General features: G+C 34.8%; 1 protein-coding gene across 2 annotated transcripts in view; it reads left to right on the plus strand.

Annotated features, from left to right (window-relative positions):
* PCDH7 (protocadherin 7) overlaps positions 1-21,977 on the plus strand; it is a 409,010-nt gene that overhangs the window by 350,696 nt on the left and 36,337 nt on the right. The gene's annotated exons all lie outside the window — the stretch shown is intronic.

Here is a 21,977-nt window from a genome sequence, read left to right on the forward strand (position 1 = left end):
TCAACGTGTGACTATCTTTAATTTATTATTCAATACTGAGGGAATTAATGCAGTATTTTTGTTTGTAACACTTTCCTCCCCAGCCTTATTCAGTGATGCTGAAATGATAAATAGGAAATGCCGAACATCATAAATATTTTTTCTTTAAAAATTTTAAAGTGGAAATGAAATAAAAAAATCTATAATCATGTATTACATATAGGGTGCTCTGGTCAACACTTTTGCCATTTACTCTATTTCATTGTACTTGTTATATTCAAAGAATAAATATTATCCAGGAATTCCATGTAAAGATTTGATACACAGTTTTGATTCAGGTGATTAAGAAATGCCTCTATACTTCCTGACATAAGTATATTAAGACTGAAGCTGAGCTGCCTATAGTATGGGTACATAAAATACTAACTGGAAAGGAAGGCTGCCTTTGCTTTCCAATAGTGAATATATAGATTGATTGCAGGCAAATATTTAAAAGTTGAGAAATATATGATAGGTCCATTTACAGGGACAAGAATTTAATTTCCCTGCGTCAATAGCCTGAGATGTGAAATTAGTTAAATGCGTGGCTATGGAGCCCTGTTATAGAGAAGTTAGCACTGTGGTTGAATTCAGTCGTTGGCTTTCACCTAAACAAGTGTACAGCATTTTTGTCAACTTTCCTAATTAGGCAATGATATCTAGAAGTGTTGAACAAGTAATTTGACTTGGCAACTTCTAAAATTGATCATAAAGTCAAAAACATTTTGTGGCATCCTCCTTATCTGATTCTCATGTTCATCTTTCCTCTTCACTGAGATATCACAACGTTTTTTCTACAAATGACCATGTCAAATCGTTTGATGGCAGATTTAATGCCTAACAGGAAGACACTCTTTAAAGCAGGCCAGAAAATAAAAAAGTAAGTTGAAAAACACAAATAGTGGATTTTTGCCAACTAAGAAAGCATCAGGAAACTGAAGACTGGATCAGTTAATCCAGTTCACTCTTGGTTTTGCTTTGTTTGGAAAAATAGAATCTTTCTCTTGTAGCTTTATAGAGGCTTGTTAGATGAGGTAGAAAATGAATGAGATTTGAGTTTCTGCTCTCTGTGAAGCCTGTGGTGTCCCTAACACTCTCTCCTTCCATTCATCTTTTTGATGTCCAGACCTATGTAAAAATAAAGTAGAGGAGAGTTGCTTTTATTGGTTTTAAGTAAATAAATTAAAATTGCTGCAAAAAGCCTAATCCTTGATCTACAGCATTTCAAAAGACTTTTCAGATGATGATCTCCCACAAGTATTTTTAATATCCTATATCCATTATCATGCATAATAAGTATCTTATTTTGGTTTACAAAATTTGAAGACAGGTGTATATGTATATGATATGCACAGAGAAAATAGTATAGAGAAAATCTCACTTTCAGAAAAGAATCAGTCCTAGTAGGAGTAGCCACATGTGTATGTTTCTGTCTCTATAAGTATGGGACTATTTTATATTTATCTGTGCATGTAAACATATAGTCTTGGGCATCTCTTTTAAGACAGGACCATACAAAAACAAACCTGGTATCTTTGCAACTCATGCTAGATAGAGGTCAGAATTCCAAAAGGGTCAGAGCCAAAGCACAAGGAATAATACATATTTGATCAAAATTCACTCGTAGGCTAAGAGGTGATTGGCAGAGAACAAGCAATATTAAGCACTCAGCTCTTCTCAGAGAAACCACAGTGAATACATAGCCAAGAATACCATCTGTTGAATATGAAATTCTTGGATCAAGATATTATAGATACATTTCCCCAAATAGCAGGGACAGAAGTCTTTCTGGAAACAAAATCACAATAGTGTTGCAGAGACGCCAAGTGAAAGAGAGGCAAATAACTGTTCACTGCATTGTGGGGAGCAGATTTCCTTACTGCTAGTGCTGGGTGTGATTAATTACATGGCATGGTTCGCAATGCTGGTAGTAAATAAACGTAGTCACCCTGTTCGAATAATTTCAAATCAGTATGTCAACTACTAGCCATGGGGAGATCAAAATCATTTCATCATGTGTGGTGTCTGTACCTTCATTCGCTTTCAGAATTCATCGTGTTCCCTGTCATTTATCATGTTTTATAAAGCTAATAGAATGATGACTGACTGATATTCAATGGAAGATTTATATTAAAAGACTAATGAATGACACTTATCCTTAAGTAAAACTGAGACACAATTGTACACTTTATATTTAGATCTGTATTCTTAGAAAAGACATGTTTTTCTATATATCAAAAAAATTGCCTTTGCTAAAACGTGCCTATATTTGAGCCTGCATGTTTTTTAGGGAAGCAGCCTGGTATCTAGAAGTAGACAATTGTTGATGTAGACATGACCTATGCTAATGAGAAAAGGCATAGAAAGGCAAGGAGGAAGAGTGACAAACACAGTGGTACAGATTTTAATGAAAAGGACCCTGATTCCCTTAACTGCACTCATTGAAAAAAGTTGGATGCCAATGTGAAAGGGACTAAAATGTTGATTGATTCAGAATTTCATCTGATGACATTGTTTTTTATTCACACTAATTATATGCAAATGTTTTATTTTGTATTTACCTTGGAAATTTCTATATTTTTCTTCAGTTTCCTGGAACATCATACATTGCTATTAAGACACAACAAATTATTATTTTAAAATATAGTAGGGATTCAAATTAAAGGAGGGACTAGAATGATGGCATAATACGAGCATTCTTTTAAGTACTTTATACCTATTAATTCATTTAATTCTTATAACAATTCTAAGGAGTAAATGCAATTACAATCCCCAATTATTTCTGTAGGGAAACTGAGGCAGAGATTTCAAGTAAAAGGCCAAAGGTTACTCAGTAAACTGATTTGAACCCAGCCCTTTTTCTCCACATCCTGTGCTTCTAACCACTTTGAAATATTATACATGAAAATAGCCAAAATACCATCCACTGGGACTGTTATTATCCATGTAGAGGGATCTAACAGAAAGGCCCATTTTCTTCTGGTAATTTTGAGAGGTGCATATGACAAAGAATTTCTGTAAATACTTCTTTCAGCAGATTGCAAGCAACACAAAGAGCAGCACAGTTATTTAGGTGAATTCAGACTTACAAAAGAAACACTTAAAGAAAGTTTAGTGACTGTCTCTTGATTTTCCCTGAGCCTTTCTTTACGTCTTATACATGCCATACCTTTCGTTTTGTGTTATATTTGTATATGTCTTTTTTCTCTTTCTAGGCTTCTTGAAGGCAAGAGTCATTATTTAATGGTGTTTACTCTTTAAAATATTGCTAGTGAAAAAAATACATGACTCAAGGATATCTATGATAATTCCCCAAATTAGCAATGAAAAGAACATCTTACATTGTAATTTGACTTAAAACATTATTTCTGAACCCTTTAAAATGTATAAAAGATAAAGAATGTAAAAAAAATAAAGTGCATCAGCTCCCTTAGAATCTCTGTACCCAGGTCTGCCATTTTTTCAATGTGATCAACTTATTACGAAAGTCAACGTTTAAAAATTAGTAATTATAATTCTTTTCACCTACCTAGTAGAGTGTAGCAAAAGTTTCAAGTACCTTAAATGTTTTCAATGATGGTATTAAAGTCTGGTTTTATGCTCCAATACTTAGTTTAGTTACATGACATAATATATCATGTGTAACACCCAAAATATCTTACACTTTTAGACATTCCATTTTTACTTCCTAATACGGTGCATTTGCACTACATTTTTGAACTATTTCAGACACGTTATCTTGTAATTCTGACTCAGTCAGAAAACAGCTAAGAGCACCACTTGTTTGCTTTAGATAAATGAGTTCCTGGTCATTCATCACCTCTCATGCTGAAAATGGCCACACTTCAGTGACATTGTGTTGTTGGCAAAAGTTGGCAAAATTATACCAGTAAGTATAATTGAACAATATCTTTAAAACATTATTTCTATAGTTTAAACTGTAAAATGTTATAGTTTCTAAGGCATATAATACAATGTATTCTAGAAACAGAAAAAGAATTTGTAATAAATACAGAAAAAAACATATATGCCTCTTAAAGACCACCCTGCTATTTTAACAATTTAAGTATTTTTTGACTACTCTACCAAAACACAAAATTCCAAGAAAAATTTATCTTATTTTTTTCCTTCTTGGCATTACTTACATGTGAAGTTGAGTGAGATTGTAAATAAATCTCTGTACTGATAGGTGCTGTATTAAATGCTGTGTAAAATATCAGGAATGGCTTGAATCATAATTGTGCTTTTCTATTTTTCAATTCCCGGTATAGAAATATTAAGGTTAAATTTAGAATAGTGACATATTTACAGGTGTTTTCTGACTTGAGGATCTCTTTCAAGCAATTTACAAAAGCTTCCTATAAAATTTTTCATTTTTCCCCATAATTCTACTTAATCATGCTCTCTGAATAGCAATTTTAGCTAATGGAGAAGTAACATTATATTCACAGAACCATCAACTAACTATCAGAGTCTTACAACAAGGAAAGATCCTAAAAAATGGCCATGTTAATAAGCTCCACATTTTAGCTTTCATACATTTCTGTTGAGTAAAGCAAGCTAATTTTCTTCTGCAGGCCTCAGATAACTTAGTAAGATTTTAGAGCTGCTTGTCAAATGTAATTTGACCTAATAATTATCCCTAAAGATGTGATTAAGAAACACCTGACTCAGATATTGTGTACATATGCAAACCACGAGTCATCACCCCTTCCTCTCCTTTGATTTCAGTGGCTAACAGCCAAGTCAGCAGGCTGAGAAGTAGCCTTCAGGAATAACCTGCCAGTTTAGAGTTTATTCAGATCATTGCTCTTATGCCAAATGTGCCTAACGAGAAGAGAGTCCTTGATGTGTACAAGCATTAAATGTATGCATTGTTCTAAAAGACTTTATGGGGGGAGGAAAGAAAGGAATTCCTGTAATCTGTCTTTAATATAAATGCTAACAAATATTAAGACTGTAATTCAAACAGTAAGAAATTTGCAGTTACACTAAAGTAGATATATACGACCCTAATGATGCCAAAAAAGACTTTTTTTTCCTCTAGAACTGGACACTTACTTTGCATATGAGAAGATTGTTTTTCAATCTTTGAGGTTTACAAATTGATGAGAAGCATACTATTTTTATATTCATTCTTCACTATTTTCTGTTCCGAATTCACTGATCAATGTTTAAATAAAATGTAACCCTATGTCTCCTTAGAGAATATCTATGGAAAGTGTTATCTAGATCCATTTTTTTTGCTTCCTCAAAACATTCCCTTAAACATATATCAGAATGTTCAAGAATACAAAACTTGTTCAGTTAAAAAATCCTTTTTGAAATACACTTGACAAGTAGCATTATTAGAGATTATCTCTTAATATAATGAATATTTTCAGTGGTATTCTGATTATAACTTTCAACTTTCATTTCTAGCTTAGTTCATTTTTTTAAACTCCTATTATGCAGAAGAAATTTCTGGACAGACTATTATTACATTCTGTCACCAAAGTCTGAAGGCAGCTTCCTGAACTTGCTGATATTTTATTTATTTCTTACTTGAAAGAGATTTTAAAATGTGCTTATATATATATGCTTATGGATTTCAATTATTTGTGGATTGCTACAGAAACAAATATAAAAATAATTAAGGAAAATGTTTTAAAATTTGGAAAGTAACTTGAATTTATAAGATTAAGGATATGAAAACAGATGATTTTTTCAAAATTACTTATTTTTGTTATCTTATTTAACATGTGGATTCACAGTGATTTTTCAAACGTTTATTAATCAGTAATTCATTTATGTTCTGTATTTTGAATGAAACCGTAGTAGTAAATATCACTAAAATTAAAAAATTAAAGTAAAAATGAGTTGGTTAGAAAAGATAACTTTATATCCTAGTCTAGTACTCATTTATTCTCACAGCTATCATTAGGAAGGTTTATTCAAGCAAAATATAATATATAATTATATGTAATATATAATTCTCATTCCACTTACAAATCTGTGCATAAAGTTTCCACTAACTGAAGAAGAGTTTCACAACTTAGAAACACAGAAAGTGAGATTCTGGATATATATAATTAAAGAGTGTAGCTAAATGCTTGCATGATTAAAGGAAATGAAAAATTAGAAGTATTTATAATGGTTGAATTGTGAAATTATAATCAGGCTCAATCTGAAGTACTATGATTTCCATTCCGGTGGTCGTTTTAGTAATCTCTTGCCTGATGGAGTTACTATTCTTTCCCCATGCACGTGTTCAAATTTTCTGCATACTTTACATTATGAGAAACTGCCTAATTCCATGTTCTGAGAAATGTTTGGTACAATGTTGATGTGGAATAAGGTTTCTCTTTATATAAGAAAAGTAATGTACAAATATTTTCTATAGATACATACTCTAAAATATACATATTTCTATATCCCTAAGAAATGAGATTATCCTTTTCCAAATAAATATAAAAAGGCAAATGTCAAATCTTTATCTTTGTTAGATATAAGGATTATATAATAAATGAAATTCAAAGAATTTAGTAGGGATAGACATTGAAGAAAGAAAATAACGAATTAGAAAAAGCTACAAACATAAGTTATGTTTTGGACCAGGTTCTAATCTGTCAGCAGTGGTAACATTTCTATTCTCCAGAGAGATTTGGTTACATTTCTCTGAAGCTATTTGTTCTATTAAAATCATAGAACCTTACTATTTTTTTTTTTTTTTGCGGTACGCTGACCTCTCACTGTTGTGGCCTCTCCCTTTGCGGAGAACAAGCTCCAGACGCGCAGGCTCAGCGGCCATGGCTCACGGGCCCAGCCGCTCCGCGGCACGTGGGATCCCCCCAGACCGGGGCACGAACCCACGTCCCGTGCATCGGGTGGCGGACTCTCAACCACTGCGCCACCAGGGAAGCCCAGAACATTACTATTGAAAGGGCCTTTACACATCAACTAGTCCAATGGTTCTTAACTAACTTGAGTTTTGAAATGCTTTGTGAATACGATGAGGGTTCAAGACCCCCTCACTGAAAAACTACACACTTGCCCAGAATCACAGTTTTGCACACAATTCTGTGTACATTTCCAGGAATTCCAGTTAATCCAGGCAACCCATAGACACAATTTAAGAGTCTCTGATTATTCAAAGTTCACTTTATAAATGGAGTCAACTAGAGATCCAGAGAGTAAGAAGACTCCTTAATTCCAATTCCACTGACCTTTTAATAATACCTCTCAAGTTGTCCAGCCATCTGCACTGATAATGTTCCAAACAGACTCTCACCTAATGCTCATTTCTTCTATTTCTATGACTGAAAGGAAATGAAAATGTGTGGAAGCAACTTCCACTTTCATTAGAGACAATTCCAGCTCCACTACCTAATTTTGTCTTTATAGGTGAAAAAAGTATTCTGTCCTTTCTCTTTTGTGTAAGTGTGTGTGTGTGTGTGTGTGTGTGTGTGTATCCATTACCATTTCAAAGCTTAAACTAAGCTGTCCCACCTTTCTTGTAAGTGTTTGATTCTGCTTCTATCTTCCAAAGAATAATGTGGACTAGGGCATTTGTTGTCCAGTGGCAGGTACTTGGATGCCGTATTCTTATTTTTAACAGATATTACCTGATTTTCAAACAGGATGGGATGTTCTTTTGTCATAAACAATAAGGAATTATTTTTAACCTCTTAGAGTAGAGCTTTGTGACAACTAAAAAATAGCAGGAGGAGTCACTTTTACCACTTTCATTTAATTAAAATTTAAGGGGGTGTCAATGTCAGCACTGCTCCCTTCTCTTTTGCTCTGAGTAATAGTAAAAAGGTAAGTTCTACTTTTGGTATCACTCATTTAAAAAGATGCTCTGTGAAATTTGGTAGGGAGCAAAGGACTTATAGGCTTCTTCTACTTCTTTCTGTTCCTTAAAGCCATATATCTCTGAGACCATCTCTTGAGGTAGTGGGATATTGTATATGGCTGGATTTTCCTGAGCAAGAAGCATATTTGTCTTCTACAGCTTCATTTGGAGGTTATAGAAATGAAATTGCAAGGTATAGTGAAATTTCTGTCTATCTATTAGTTGGAAGATGAATTGTTAAACTTAAAATGCAAACATAAGTTTTTCTTAAAAGCAACACTGCAGATACATCCACTGCATTGTGATTCATCTTTGGTTCCTCCTATAACCAAGTTCATCCTATAATTGTGATCTTGGAGAAGTTACACTTCTGAGACTTTGAAAGGCAACAGTGTGAGTCCCTTCTTTCTTCTATGGTTATTGTGAAGATCAAAGGAGATAATATATGGGAAATCCTATTATAAACAAAATATCACAAGATAATATAGAAGCTGTTTATAAATCTTTATAAGTGTCTTCTGAGTCTATCATCACCTAATAGCTGGAATCTTAAATGATCTTCCTACTTCTATTCATCCTTTCCAGTTTATGGTGGGCATTTTGTTAGAAGATGTGAATTCACTGTCACTGTTTTTGGGGACATTCTGTAACTTCCATCTGTACAATTTCCACATCCTCCAAATAGTGATTATAATACCTGCCTCTTTAGAGTCCTAAGAAGAATTGAGTGAAATAATGTATGTGAAAACCATTTGCAAATTACCATTGCTAAAGAGAGAATGAGGTGATAGTTCCACTGTCTAGAAAATCTTGCAGTGAAGTCATCAAAACTAATTCAATCTGCAGAACCAAATACTTGAATCTGTGCAGATATCTGCGACAATCTCTAGAACAGAAACAATCCAGGCTTCCCGATACAAAACTGAATCAATCCATTTAGATTTTGCATTAAAAAGAGAGATAGCTGTATGACCATCACTTCACCAGATACTTTATAAGTACATGTTAAAACAAATCAATGAAAGACTACAGAATGGACAAAACATGTCTTAAAGACTCAAAAATCTTCACAATGGGTTATGAGGAGAAACGTGTATTTTCTTGGTAAGAAGTGTTTTAGTTTATACTACAGAATCACAGATAGGTCATACTGAGATAAGAGAAAACATTTCTGATAAACAGAAGCAAATCAGCAAGGCACATCCAACAGTGGGACTGGGAGCAATTTCATAGAATCTGTTAGAGGCAAATGGAACTGGGGAGAGCATTAGAGAAAATCCTGCCCTTGGTCCAAACACCACTGTTAGGAAACACATAAACAACAACAAAAAATATGTATGGTTCAGCTGAGGGCTGCTTCTCCAAAACATTGCCTGCAGTCAATACACACTTTCCTTTAAATCCTTAAAACATTCAAGTTAAGTTTTATGATCAATATAACCAAAAACATTATGCCTTAGGGACAGTTCTTTAGAGTTCTATCAAATGTCAATTTGCCATATAATTATTTTGTTATTTGAAAAGACAGGATCCTTGGGCTTAAATATTGATAGCCAAACTAATCTTTTTAGTAAAGGTTTAGCTATAGGTGAGAAATCAAATACAGTAGTTGGGTGTATATTTTCAGAAACAAAAAAGACATTGACCTGTATAAAAGCCAAAGATAGAGAACTGAATTATAGATCTACTAGGCAGGGTATTTTTATGGTTGAAACCTTAGGTTTAAATATTGCTGGTGCCATTTTCTTTCCTTTTATTTTAGGCTATTAATTGTGGTTGTGCAGATTGGTCCCCTGGTAGATTTTGTACCTAGCTTAAATTGCATTTCTTTGGTGTAGTGAGCCCCTTTCTACCACCCTCACCTTTACCCTGGAGTATTGAATCTGAGGATGATTAACGATAGGGAATCAATGGCAATGGGAGTCATTCATTGGGGGCACCGGCAGAGGATTTTATAACTTTTCTATTCCTATTGAGAATCGACTAACTGACCCCAGAACGGTTCTCTGTAGGCCCTTCAAGGGCCTACAAGTTTCTTATCAGACATCTGTACTTGTTATGTCTTCCAAAATAACTTCTGTTGGCGTCTTTTGTCTGGGTCTCTGTTTTGCAGTAGAGCATCGTGAGAAATTATTCATTCTTATTTTTCAAAAAAAGGATTTCAGTATAAGCATTTCTTTTTTAATGAAAAAGCACCTCCTGGTCCTGACAGAGGACCAAGTACTGGTCGATTGAGGCTTGGAAGTGAAGGAATCAACTGAGGTTTTCTGCATGGGAAAAAATATTATTTTAAAATAGAAAAAAAAAAAGAAGGACCCCTGTATACTATTAATTTAGGAAATTTTCTGTTAATTAGTAACCTATCTCTGTTTCTTCTGATAATTATTATAGAATGATTGTTTCATTCTATAACATGTAGATCTTGTATCAATACATTGTTGCTTTGTTAACGTTAAGCAGGATATTATAAATTCTTACCTAATTAAGCCTGAGGTAGTCTTGCCATGGTACTCCCATCATCAGATGTTCATTTTCCTTGGTGCTAGTGATCAAGGGTAAATAGAAAATCGTTGTATGGAAATAACCTGCCTAATATTTCAGGCCCTTAATAAGTGCTGAAATATTACAAACCATAACTTCACTAATAATACATATCATAGTCTAAAACATAGGTAAACTGTGTGTGTACAAAGATATCCTCTAGGCCCCAAAGTATTCTCAGTTACTTGCATCATATAAAATTGTTCCCCTGCTGTGAGAAGTTTGGCAGATAGAATTATTTCTAGTTTTTAGAATGTATTTTGCTTAAATATTCAAGAAAATCTATTTTATATTTTTTTCCAAGATTTGAGTCACCTTTCCAATACAGAAAAGGATACAATCAAGCTTGCATGAAAATAGAAAGTTGGGTCACTGGATCTGGAGGGGAAAAAAAATTGTGAAGTAATTGAAGGATATAAAAAGGACCTAGAGAAGAACCTCCTTTTCACCTTGTCCCAAAACGCTGGGTAAAAGTAGACACTCTCAATTAAATTAAAGGGTAGCAAATTTAGAATTTCTTTTTCTATCATATAATCAACCTGTGGGATTTACAGCCTCAGGAGGTTAAGTTAAACCTCTGTCTAGAGTTTAAAAACAAATAATTTCATGGCTGCAAAAGTTTAGGTGATGGTGTAAGAATAATCAAATCTCACGCTTTCAGGCATAAAGTGATAAATGGACAAGGGAAACCTTTTCCCATAGTAAAACATAACTGGGGACATGTTTCAAACCTTAGACATTTGTCAATGTGAGGAAAAGAGCAATCCAGGTGATAGTAGATTCTATCATCCTTGCTCTATGTTGGGTCATAAAATTTGTTACTGAGTTTATTGTATCCTAGGAGATAAGCCGAAAAGAAAAATCCCATAAGTATACTTTCTCTGAATCCATAATTGATCACTTTGAGAATAATGAAAAATACATTCCTTTGATTTTTTATTTGTTTACTCTCAATAGGTTTTTCTGTCAATGTGTGAATGTGTTTTCCCATTAGGTTGTGTGTGTGTGTGTATATATATATATATATTTTTTTTTTTTTTTTTTTTGCGGTACGTGGGCCTCTCACTGTTGTGGCCTCTCCCATTGCAGAGCACAGGCTCCGGATGCACGGACCGGGGCACGAACCCGTGTCCCCTGCATCAGCAGGTGGACTCTCAACCACTGTGCCACCAGGGAAGCCCCTAGGTTGTGTGCATATATTTTTATATACTTATATATTTTTATGTATTTATATATGTACGTATATATTTAGAGAAAGAGAGAATTGTTTACCACTATTATGTAACTTTTGTTTTAGAGGAAGTGAATTGTCCCCAATTTGTCTCATCTAGACATCCACTAATCTATGACAAATGGATGGCATGTGCCTGCCATTTATTTTAGAGGATGACACAGTGACATATTCCTATCTTTAAAAAAAAACCAAAAACTTGTTTTCTCAAGTAACACACATGCACTGACTGTGTAGATGGGACTATTTTTTTTTTCTCCAATAATATGTCATTGATATTTTTTTTGTAATTTCCCTAGTGAGGCTTAATGACTTTATATTCAAGTTATTAACTACCTGATTAATCCAACAAGTACAATGAAAGTATAATGTAAAAAGAGCTGGCCTAGTTCAAAGGCAGGCTAGGCTCTATGTACCTTTATATGTATATGTTTCCCTATTCAGTTGTTAACTATTAAGTACCCGCCCTTGTCTTAAAGAGATTTCTTTTAAACTAAGGCAAAGTTATCAAAGATCTGACATGTTGAAAGTGTAGGCTGCTGTTATTTTACCCTCACTAAGGAAATGTGTATGTTTTGAGATGATTCTTACCTAAATGAATGATTTTCTAGGAAAGGTCTTTCAGGCCATGGTTTATCCTAATGGAATATATTTGGGAGTATCCCTGTAATCCTAAATTCTTCATGTACTTCTATTTAGGCAAACCTAGGCTTGTTTCCTCACCCAGAGAGAAGAAAAATGGAATCAGGATCTTGGATTTATGTTCCCAGCTGCCAATCCCCCTACAAAGTGATGTCACTGCCCAAATAGGCAGGCCAGGGACACCAGTTAGCTTTCCTGTTCCCATATTTAAACTGTATTATCATCTCTGAGGGTATTTTTGTTTCTAGGTCTTACAACTGACCACTGGAAAAACTCAGGCTTAATCATAAGCTATTTTTGTGAAATGTATTTCTAGCACAATTTGAATTAGTGTTTAGGAAACACTACATAATAATAATAATTATTATATATTGAGTGCCTGGTGTTTACCAGTCTGTATACATTATTTCTAGTCTTTTTAATAAGTTTGCAATGTAAATATTGTTCCACTCAATTTGCAAGGACTCAAAGAGGCTGACCAATGGTTGCAGAGTCTCAAAGCTAACCATTACTAGAAACAGTAGGAAGAACAGTGTTGTGGTTATAGCATGGGGTCTGATACCAGACCATGTGGGCTCACATCAGTTTGGTCACCTTAACTTTATGACCATTGCAAAGTTACGTAACTGGTAGAAAGTAAACACATAATATAAATATCGGCTGTCTCCCTCGCTTTAGTTCTCAGAAAAGTTATCCTTCTTTCTAGTAGTACCTTCTGCTTCTAAAATAGAATAGACTAGCTAGACACTAGCTGAAACACTTGGCCAGTATTTTAATGCAGGGTGTATTTGTTTGCTGGGGCTGCCATAAAAATATACCTGCAGGGCTTAAACAACAGACATTTTTTTCTCACAGTTCAGGAGGCTGGCAGTCTAAGACCAAGGGGTAGAAAAGTTTGGTTTTCCACAATTCCTCTCCCTCTGGCTTGCAGATATCCTCCTTCTGGCTGCGTCCTTTCATGGCCCTTTCTGTTTGCATACACACCCCTGGTCTCTCTCTGTCTTATCTTATAAGAACACCAGCCCTGTTGACTCATCTAACTTTAATTACCTCTTTAAAGGCCCCGTCTCCAAATACAGTCATATTGGGGGTTAGGGCTTCAACATAGGAATTTGAGGGTAATACAATTCAGTCCATAACACAAAGGGAGAGAATATTATTTCATTTGTCACTGACACAGTCTGGGAAGCACTGGAGTGCACCACTACAGGGCACAGAAGCTGCATTAGTTATGCAGCCTAAAGGGGGGCAAAAGTGGAGTCACTATTACCTTATACTGTGGGTCTGAGTTTGGTTTACTCTGCTCTCTAAGTAAAGTGGATTTCCTTTATATAAGCAGCATGTGTCTGCAGAAGCAATCTGCCTAAAGCTGTTTGTTCTTCCTGGATAGGCAAATCATACACTCAGAAGAATGTCAGGGAAACCTGGGCAGACATATATTTATCATAGGTAGTGAATTTACAAATATTATCTACTATATGCAAGACACGTGTTATGGAAATCTATTGATAATGGATGAGGGGCTTTGCCTCAAGATATATGCAAATGCTTGGTATGCATACAGATATCTTTAAAAATATATCATGGGCAGTTTACTTATTGCTTATTATGTCAAGGACTGTGATACATTATCTGCTTAAATCTTACTAAAAGCTGAGGAAGAGAATATTATTTCCCCCATTTCACATATGGGGAAGTTAAGCCCCTGAGAAGCTAAGAAACTTCTTGAAGACCAAACAGCTAGCAAGCAGAGTAGGTATGTCCCTTACATTTCTCAGCCCATGCTCTAAACCATACTGACCGACAAACCAAAATATGAAAAGATTACTTGACACGTGTCTCCATTAGCTTTTGTAGTAATGTCTTGTGATTTTGTATCTACATGGGCCTGTCCCTTCTTGCAAGAAGGGGATGTGATTGATTCTTCTTTACATCGACAGTGTTTAACACTGTGCCTATGCCATGGTAAGGCCAAGGTGAACACTGGACTAGGAGGGAGGGAAGGAAGGAAGGAAGGAAGGGAGGAAGGCTACACATTGCTGAGTATGGTTCTTATTCTTGCTACTCTGCCTTGGATGTGCCACAAAACCACCACAACCATTATACACAAATGCATACAAATTCATTAAATTATAACGTGAATCTTAATCAATTAATAGCTCTGATTTCTTCAGTTCAGGAAAGGCCCCAAGAAGAAGATAGAAATTGTAGCTGAGGGTTCAAACAGAAATAGATTTCGATAAGATTAGTTAGAGAAGAGCAGTTTAGCTGAAATACAGGAGTGTTATAAGGAGATCAGTGGGGCTGAAGCAGGTTTGGAGAAAAATAATGGGAGGAGATTTAAGTCAGTGTCAAGCAAAAATTTAAATAAAAGTGTAGGTATTTATGTAGGCAAATAACTTCAGTAAAACTGAGTTAAGATAATCCCAGAAGAAATGTACTATCATACGATTTTTATCATTTGAGTGTATGATATGTTCACTCTTGGTTTCTGAAGTGTAACAACTGGGGAAATTTTGATAGAAAACAGGTTATTATCAGGCAAGACACTTGTCCTTTCTCACGTGGTTAGCACTGGAAGCCAGAAGCAGAATTTTCGAGTCCCTGGTTATTTTAGGGATAATCTCTTTTTAGAGAAAACTGAGTTATAGAGAAATTAACCAGGGCTAGTTCAAGTTTATGGAGCAGCAACAGAACTGGATTCCAGAACTTCTGGCTCTCTCTTCAGTGCTCTTTCAACACCAGTCCAATTTTCTGGACAAGTTATCAGTGGATAAGTCAGGAAAATAAAACCATGGTCTGATATAAATTGTTTGTCCTTAAAGTTATAGAAAAATGCTCTTTCATCTAGATAGTTCTGCACATGCATTTACTAATATCTTTGGCATGTGGAAAATTGGTTTCATAATCTCCAGAGAAAAATTGTTAATTTCTGCCTGGAGCACTCTCTCTACTGATTCCTATCAGAACATTTGCAACTCTAAAATTAATTTTACCCTATTTACTGTGTTGGTTGTAATGAATCATATTCAAAATCACCAAAAACTTATACAAAAGACTGCACAGGAGAAAAGAAAATGCATTTGGTTTTCCCAAGCTGCTTCTCTGTTGATTATTACCAGGTAACATTTTTTTTCTCATTTATATGAAAATCGAGATAGAAATGAAAGTAATGTATTAGCTGTTTTGAAAAAAAAAATATTAAGTCAATTATACTCTTGCAAGATTTATAAGAACTAAAGTGAGTTTAAATTTGAATTGTCAAAGGAAATCTTACATGCATTAAGCACTCAGTAAAATCCATCATATGTATTTAATTATGTACTGGGTTTTGAACTGCTATATCTAAAGTGGAATTTTTATTTAAAAAAAATGATTTTTTTAGAGAAATTTTTCTAGGCATTGCTTGAAATTACACCTTTAAGTATAATTCAGGTATTCATGCATTTTAGTGAGAAGATTTGGAGGAGATTGTGTGCATATGTGTGTGTGACATAACCAGATACGGGTTTTTTTGTCTCTTTGTAGTAAGCATACCTTGGGAAAAAGCAATTAACAATTGTCAAGTCTGTCAAAGTGCAAGTGCCTTAAACTTTATATATATTCAGGTGTCCTGGAAAACCTACTACTCTTTGTTGTCCTTTAGATTCCTAACAATGTGTGTTGAAAGTCCTGCATAGTGGGGTGTTATTTCTAAGTATGAAAAAGTCTTATCTTGGCAGAGTAAGCACTGACCTTTAAATCTCCCCTTCAACTGAAATGTTAAAAAACTGAGCATATTACATAAATGCATTGAGCATACTTTTTATAAATGCAAGGCACCGCAAACCATATTGAACAATTCAAAGATCTATGACATGGTCCCTGTGTGTGTGTGTTGCATCTGTACAGTCTCACAGTAAAATATGGATGAACCAAGCATAATTCTATATTACAAATGAAAGGACATAGTAGGAATACTTTGCAATAACAAACTCATCTCTTTATGCATGAAAAACTTCACATGGCTCTGACCCTAATGACTTAAATATTATCTCTGTGGAGCATTTTTCAAGCCTTATTAATGTTTTCATATCTGCCAGTAACAGAGAATTATTTAAAATGAAATAAGATATTGAGAATTCCAGCAGTAGGCATCATTCTTAGAGTTGTTACTTTAAATGAAAACTGGTAGGTAAGGCAGCCCCAAAATGTAGCCCCTTTTGAGACAATAATTTTATCCTTTGTTTTACTCTCCTCTTCCCCAAACAAAATCCACAACCCAAAGTAATAATGTCACCTGGTATCAGTCTACAAGTCAAGTGAAAAATGTAGAAATGAAATGCTTCATTTTGCTAGCCTCTCTGGGGCTATTGAGATTAACAGAAAGTGGAAGCATTCCTGGGAGCATCAGTGTTCATAATGTTGAAGATTTCTGCTGAAAGTGGAACAATGAAAAAAGCATTTAAAAACAAAAGAAAAGTGGAAAAGATTTATGAAAGGTATTCTAGGATGACAGTCAAGGATCATGCAGGGGGATCCGTGTATGTGTATCTGATATATAACTTGAACACAAGATTTTCATTTCCCGTACCTTTTATGGATTTTATATGTTAGAAGTGATAATAACTATACTTTCTGGAGATATAATTTAGAGTCATCATAAGATCCAGATCATTCACATTCAGTAACACATACTTTTTTCCATGATATATTTCATAGAACTATGAAATATGATTTAGTTAGTATAATGTATAATCACTGAAAGGTCGTTAATGTTTGGGAATAAGTTTTTTTAAGTTGATGTTTACATTAGTATTCTCATGTGGCAGACAGAAAAAAATAAATAATGTGCATAATACTGTCTTCATGTTTGAATATTTAATATTAGCTATAATAAAGTTCTCCTTACAAAGCGTATGGCTAATTGCCAGACCAGAGTCTTTTGTCATTTGATAATTATATTGCTTGGGAGATATCAAATTATTTTATGCACCTATTTTCTTATATTTCCTTGCAATTTTTCCATAATTAGGAAGTTTAGATGATGTTGAAGGATATTTTATTTATTTATTTAATTTGGAGATAACTTTGTAGAGTCCTTTCTACTCCATATCAGACAAGTACCAGTGACATTTTATTACTCATTCACTTTTTTTAAATTGGAGTATAGTTGCTTTACAATATTGTGTTAGTTTGTTTATATTGTACAGCAAAGTGAATCAGCTCTATGTATACATATATCCCCTCTTTTTTGGATTTCCTTCTCATTTAGGTGACCACAGAGCATCGAGTAGAGTTCCCTGTGCTATACAGTAGGTTCTCATTTGTTATCTATTTTATACATAGTATCAATAGTGCTTATATGTCAGTCCCAATCTCCCAATTCATCCCAACCCCCTCCTTTTCCCCTTGGTATCCACACGTTTGTTCTCTGCATCTGTGTCTCTACTTCTGCTTTGTAAATAAGATCGTCTATACCAATTTTTTCAGATTCCAGATATATGCCTTAACCTACGATACTTGTTCTTCTCTTTCTGACTTACTTCACTCTGTAACTACTCATTCACTTTTTTAAAAAAAAGTTTGATTTAGTCTTCTTTGACTTTTTTTCCCCTTTAACATCTTTATTGGAGTATAATTGTTTTATTCTACTTTACTCTCTATGCTTCAAATTACTATCTTTAAAATGTTTCTCCAGTCTCCCTGCTCCTCTCCAGCTTTGCTGCCCATGCTAGTTTAACTGGGTTACTAGAGTATTTTCCTATCTGTTCCAGTCCACTCTCTCTGAAGTAAGAATGCTCCTCTCAAAATATATCTCATCATACCACATACTTACTTATAAACATTAGTGATTTACCGTTTTGACCAAAGGATTTGAGATAAGATTGGCATAGCACTAAAGAACCTTAACTACCTTCTTTTCTAACCTTATCTCCTCACATAATCTGGACTATCCATTCTGGATCAGTTTAGGAACCCCCAAATGCATAATACCCTGTCATGCCTCCATGCATTGAGTCATGCTGTTCCCGTCACTGGAGTGCTCTCCTCACCCCTACACCATTCCTAGGTAGGCAAAAGCCAATCATTTCAAAATCCAGATTACATGTCAATGCCTCAGGCAGAATTCCTCCCCCCAGATATGGGCTTGTATAGCACAAGACTTTGTGCATTTACAGTTTTTCAATATTTGTATTATCTTGTATACTGTAAGCTCTTACAGTGAAAACACCAAATTCTGTTTATTTTTCTACCATCATAGCACTCAGAATGGTAACTGTGATGTCCAATCTGCTCAGTTTCTACGAAATGAATTATGTGTGAGGTTTTGAGTAAATGCATTCTTCTCTAATTGTACTAAGTCATATTTCCCACCCAAAAACATTTATAGCAGGTAGAAAAAAATCTACTTGTCTCATACACATCCCTTCTGTCTTTGACCTCTGTGATTTTAATTGGGAAGAAATTAGTTTGTTCTTATAGGTAAATGATATGATATTTAATTGAATCAATATTAATTGCTTCTTGCCAGAATTTTATCATTTGTTATAACAGTGGCCTTGTCCAAGAAAATGTTAGTTTTTGTGTGTAAAAATACATGACCATGCACTCTGTCTTCCCAAACTATTTTGGGCAACTACTTGTAATGATTTAATTTGCAGGACTGTTTGCCTAATAAGCTTTCTGTTTAAAATCCTAGCACTGAGCTTTGTGAGAGCGGCATGGTCTACATATAAACTCTTTGCAAACAGCATGTGAATTATGAGCAGAGACACACATTAGGAGCTGCCAGAATTGTGTTTGTTGTGGCTGCCTGGTTAGCTGCTGCTTGAACAGCTGAAGTATGAGCGTATTGATCGATTAGTGCCAGCTCAAACAAGGGGTACGCCAACCTAAAGGGAAGTCAGAGTTGTGTGCAAAGCTAGGTTGGTAAAATTTGGCTGGGATAGTTGGTGAGAGGGTGGGACTCACTATTTAATATGAAGGCACTAGTGTACCTTAAGAAATGAATGACAATTTGTATATGATATTTCGAAGATAGCATTTCATTTGCAATGAAGTAGAAAAGAGGTTCATTTTGACCCAAAGGATGGTACCTGCCTTCATGTGTAATGCAGGATGGGGAAAGAAGTTGCTTGTGGAAAAATTCCAGTCTAAAGCCTAGCTTTGAACTAAACTATTCGCTATGAATAATTGTCATAATTACTAGAGGATAAATAGAGGATGTTTTAAATATAAAGCTATTAACCCAATGTGATAATAATTACTTTATGAGCTTTGCAACAATGAAATTTTATCTTAAATCTGGTTCATATGAATGACTATAAGAATAGTATTATTTTTAAAATAATGTATGTAGATGATTCACAAAATCAAGGTTGTCTGTGTTAAGTTCTGCCTGGATATAAGTCAGAGAAACATCAAGAGAACATTCTAGAAACCACTCAAATATGTGTGAGAGCAGTTGAGTACAGAGAGAGAAACTCCCTGACTGGAATATTCCTACTGGGACTATATTCTCTGTTAACGCCTGTTCTAGAAACTTACTTTGGTCACTCCAGGGAACAGCAGCTTTACTACAGTGAAGAAGTAGAATTCACTAGTCTAGAATATTTTTGATAACACTGCCTGTAAGGGTCTGTGTGTGTGTTTGTGTGTGTGCTCATTAAACTTGCGGCTATCATGAGTATTAATAGAGAATTATAGAGCTTATTCTATGGATTTAAGCATAAGCATGGGATGCATATGTTTAAAAGTTTAATGATATGTGGCAGGAATATTATGTTAATTTTATGTTCTTTAAGACAGATACTCGTTAAAACAAAAACTTAGCAGGGTATGTGTAAGGCAGTCATCTATGTTCCAGTCCAGTTTTGATTCCTTTTCTTCCTGAGGTTCTCCCATTTCTTTTCTTTTTCCACCTTCCCTGACGTTGAGTCTGTGCTGGGAAGTGGCTTCCTTGAGTTGAATCCTTAATGTTATTTGCAGAAATGTTCAAACTTCATACTGGCGTTTGTGAAAAAAACCTCTGAATATACAGAATCTTTTTATGTGCTTCTATGAAGGATCGGCTTTCCTTCTTTTGGTCTCTGCAGTGCGCTGGCCACCAGATACATGTCACGCATAGAATAGAGCTTCTCTTGCTATGTGCATGGCTTTCTCCGTTTCTGAGGAAGTGAGGCTTCCCTGTGTCCTCTGGTGATTAAAAGGAGGTTTTATACTCTGCTCCTTTAGATGGACGAGCCACTTCCTGATTGTGTTCTGTGCTAAAAGTGGATCTGCCTTTGGGCTGAAACATAAATGCCATGATACTTCCCATTTAACATTGTTAACCATACTTCCTGGCCCCAGAAATCCAGCATTTGACTATTTATTTCACATCAGTTACCATAAAATTATTTGCAACAGAAAAATATTAGTGGGAGAAATGGCCACACACATTTTAAAGGCATCTTACGTAGACTTGTCCTACTGGATCAGAAATATGATTCATTTAGAATAACATTTTCTTTCTGGAAGTGGCATGCAGTGTGATTTATGAAAGAGTTCAGGTTTCATCCTTTATATTAGTCAATAGATTAAGAAGTTTAATTAAGGATGACCATTCCAGCCTCTTTTAGTAATCCAGTATGGTTTTCTAACCATTAACCTTTTAATTTCTTCTTAATCCAACTGATACTTGTAATCTGTACTAACTTTTGGCTAATTATTTTCTTAAGATAACTACTCATAGTATAAGAAGCTAATTTCATATACTTATTTTCTACATTTTCTTTCTTTTTTCTTTCTTTTTTTTTTTTTTTTTGCGTTACGTGGGCCTCTCACTGTTGTGGCCTCTCCCGTTGCGGAGCACAGGCTCCAGACATGCAGGCTCAGCGGCCATGGCTCACGGGCCCAGCCGCTCTGCGGCATGCGGGATCCTCCCGGAACGGGACACGAACCCATGTCCCCTGAATCGGCAGGCGTACTCTCAACCACTGCGCCACCAGAGAAGCCCTACATTTTCTTTTAAGTTTTCAAACTGTTCTATAATATTCCTTGTTGTAAAATTTAACCTTATCTACAATGTTGATGCATTCTCAAAGCGTGTATATATATATATCATGATATATATATATATATGATATAATTACCCAGACAATTTTTATTATAACTAAGCACTAAAGTATACAAGTAATGATGTGAATATATGGGTGATGGAATGTAAGTTGAAGACTAAATAGCGATAGAAATGCATTTCGCATTTGCATTTTTTTTCTTTATCACAATGAAGTGGTAAAGGGTGATACAAATATACGTGATAGAAGGTCCATTAACTGGCATACAAAATTGCTGAAGCAATGTAGTTCAGCAGAGAGACCAGAGATGTGTAATGAGAGTGAGAAAGCAGTTTTGATAATTAGAATGAGTCAAAAGCAATCTCCTTCCTGCTTTAGCTTGCACAGATGATGGGGAAGGAAAATGTTCTTTTCTTCTGAGACAGAAACAGGACATCAGTCAAAATGATAAGAGATGTCAGTATAATATTCCTCTGAGTCAGGTACCACTGAGCTAGGCATCCGGGACGAGAGTTTCTAATCTTTTTTTTTGCTTCAGTTTTACTTTGGGCTTTGGTGTAATAGATTCAGTGTCAATATATTTCTAAAAAAGTTTACAGTTCTTAGTTGGGAGAAATAAAAGCAGTTTATAATCTAGTAGGGAAATAATAATCTTTGAAATCAGTGAAAC

This window comes from Pseudorca crassidens, chromosome 4 (assembly GCF_039906515.1).
Source record: "Pseudorca crassidens isolate mPseCra1 chromosome 4, mPseCra1.hap1, whole genome shotgun sequence".
Classification (NCBI taxonomy): domain Eukaryota; kingdom Metazoa; phylum Chordata; class Mammalia; order Artiodactyla; family Delphinidae; genus Pseudorca; species Pseudorca crassidens.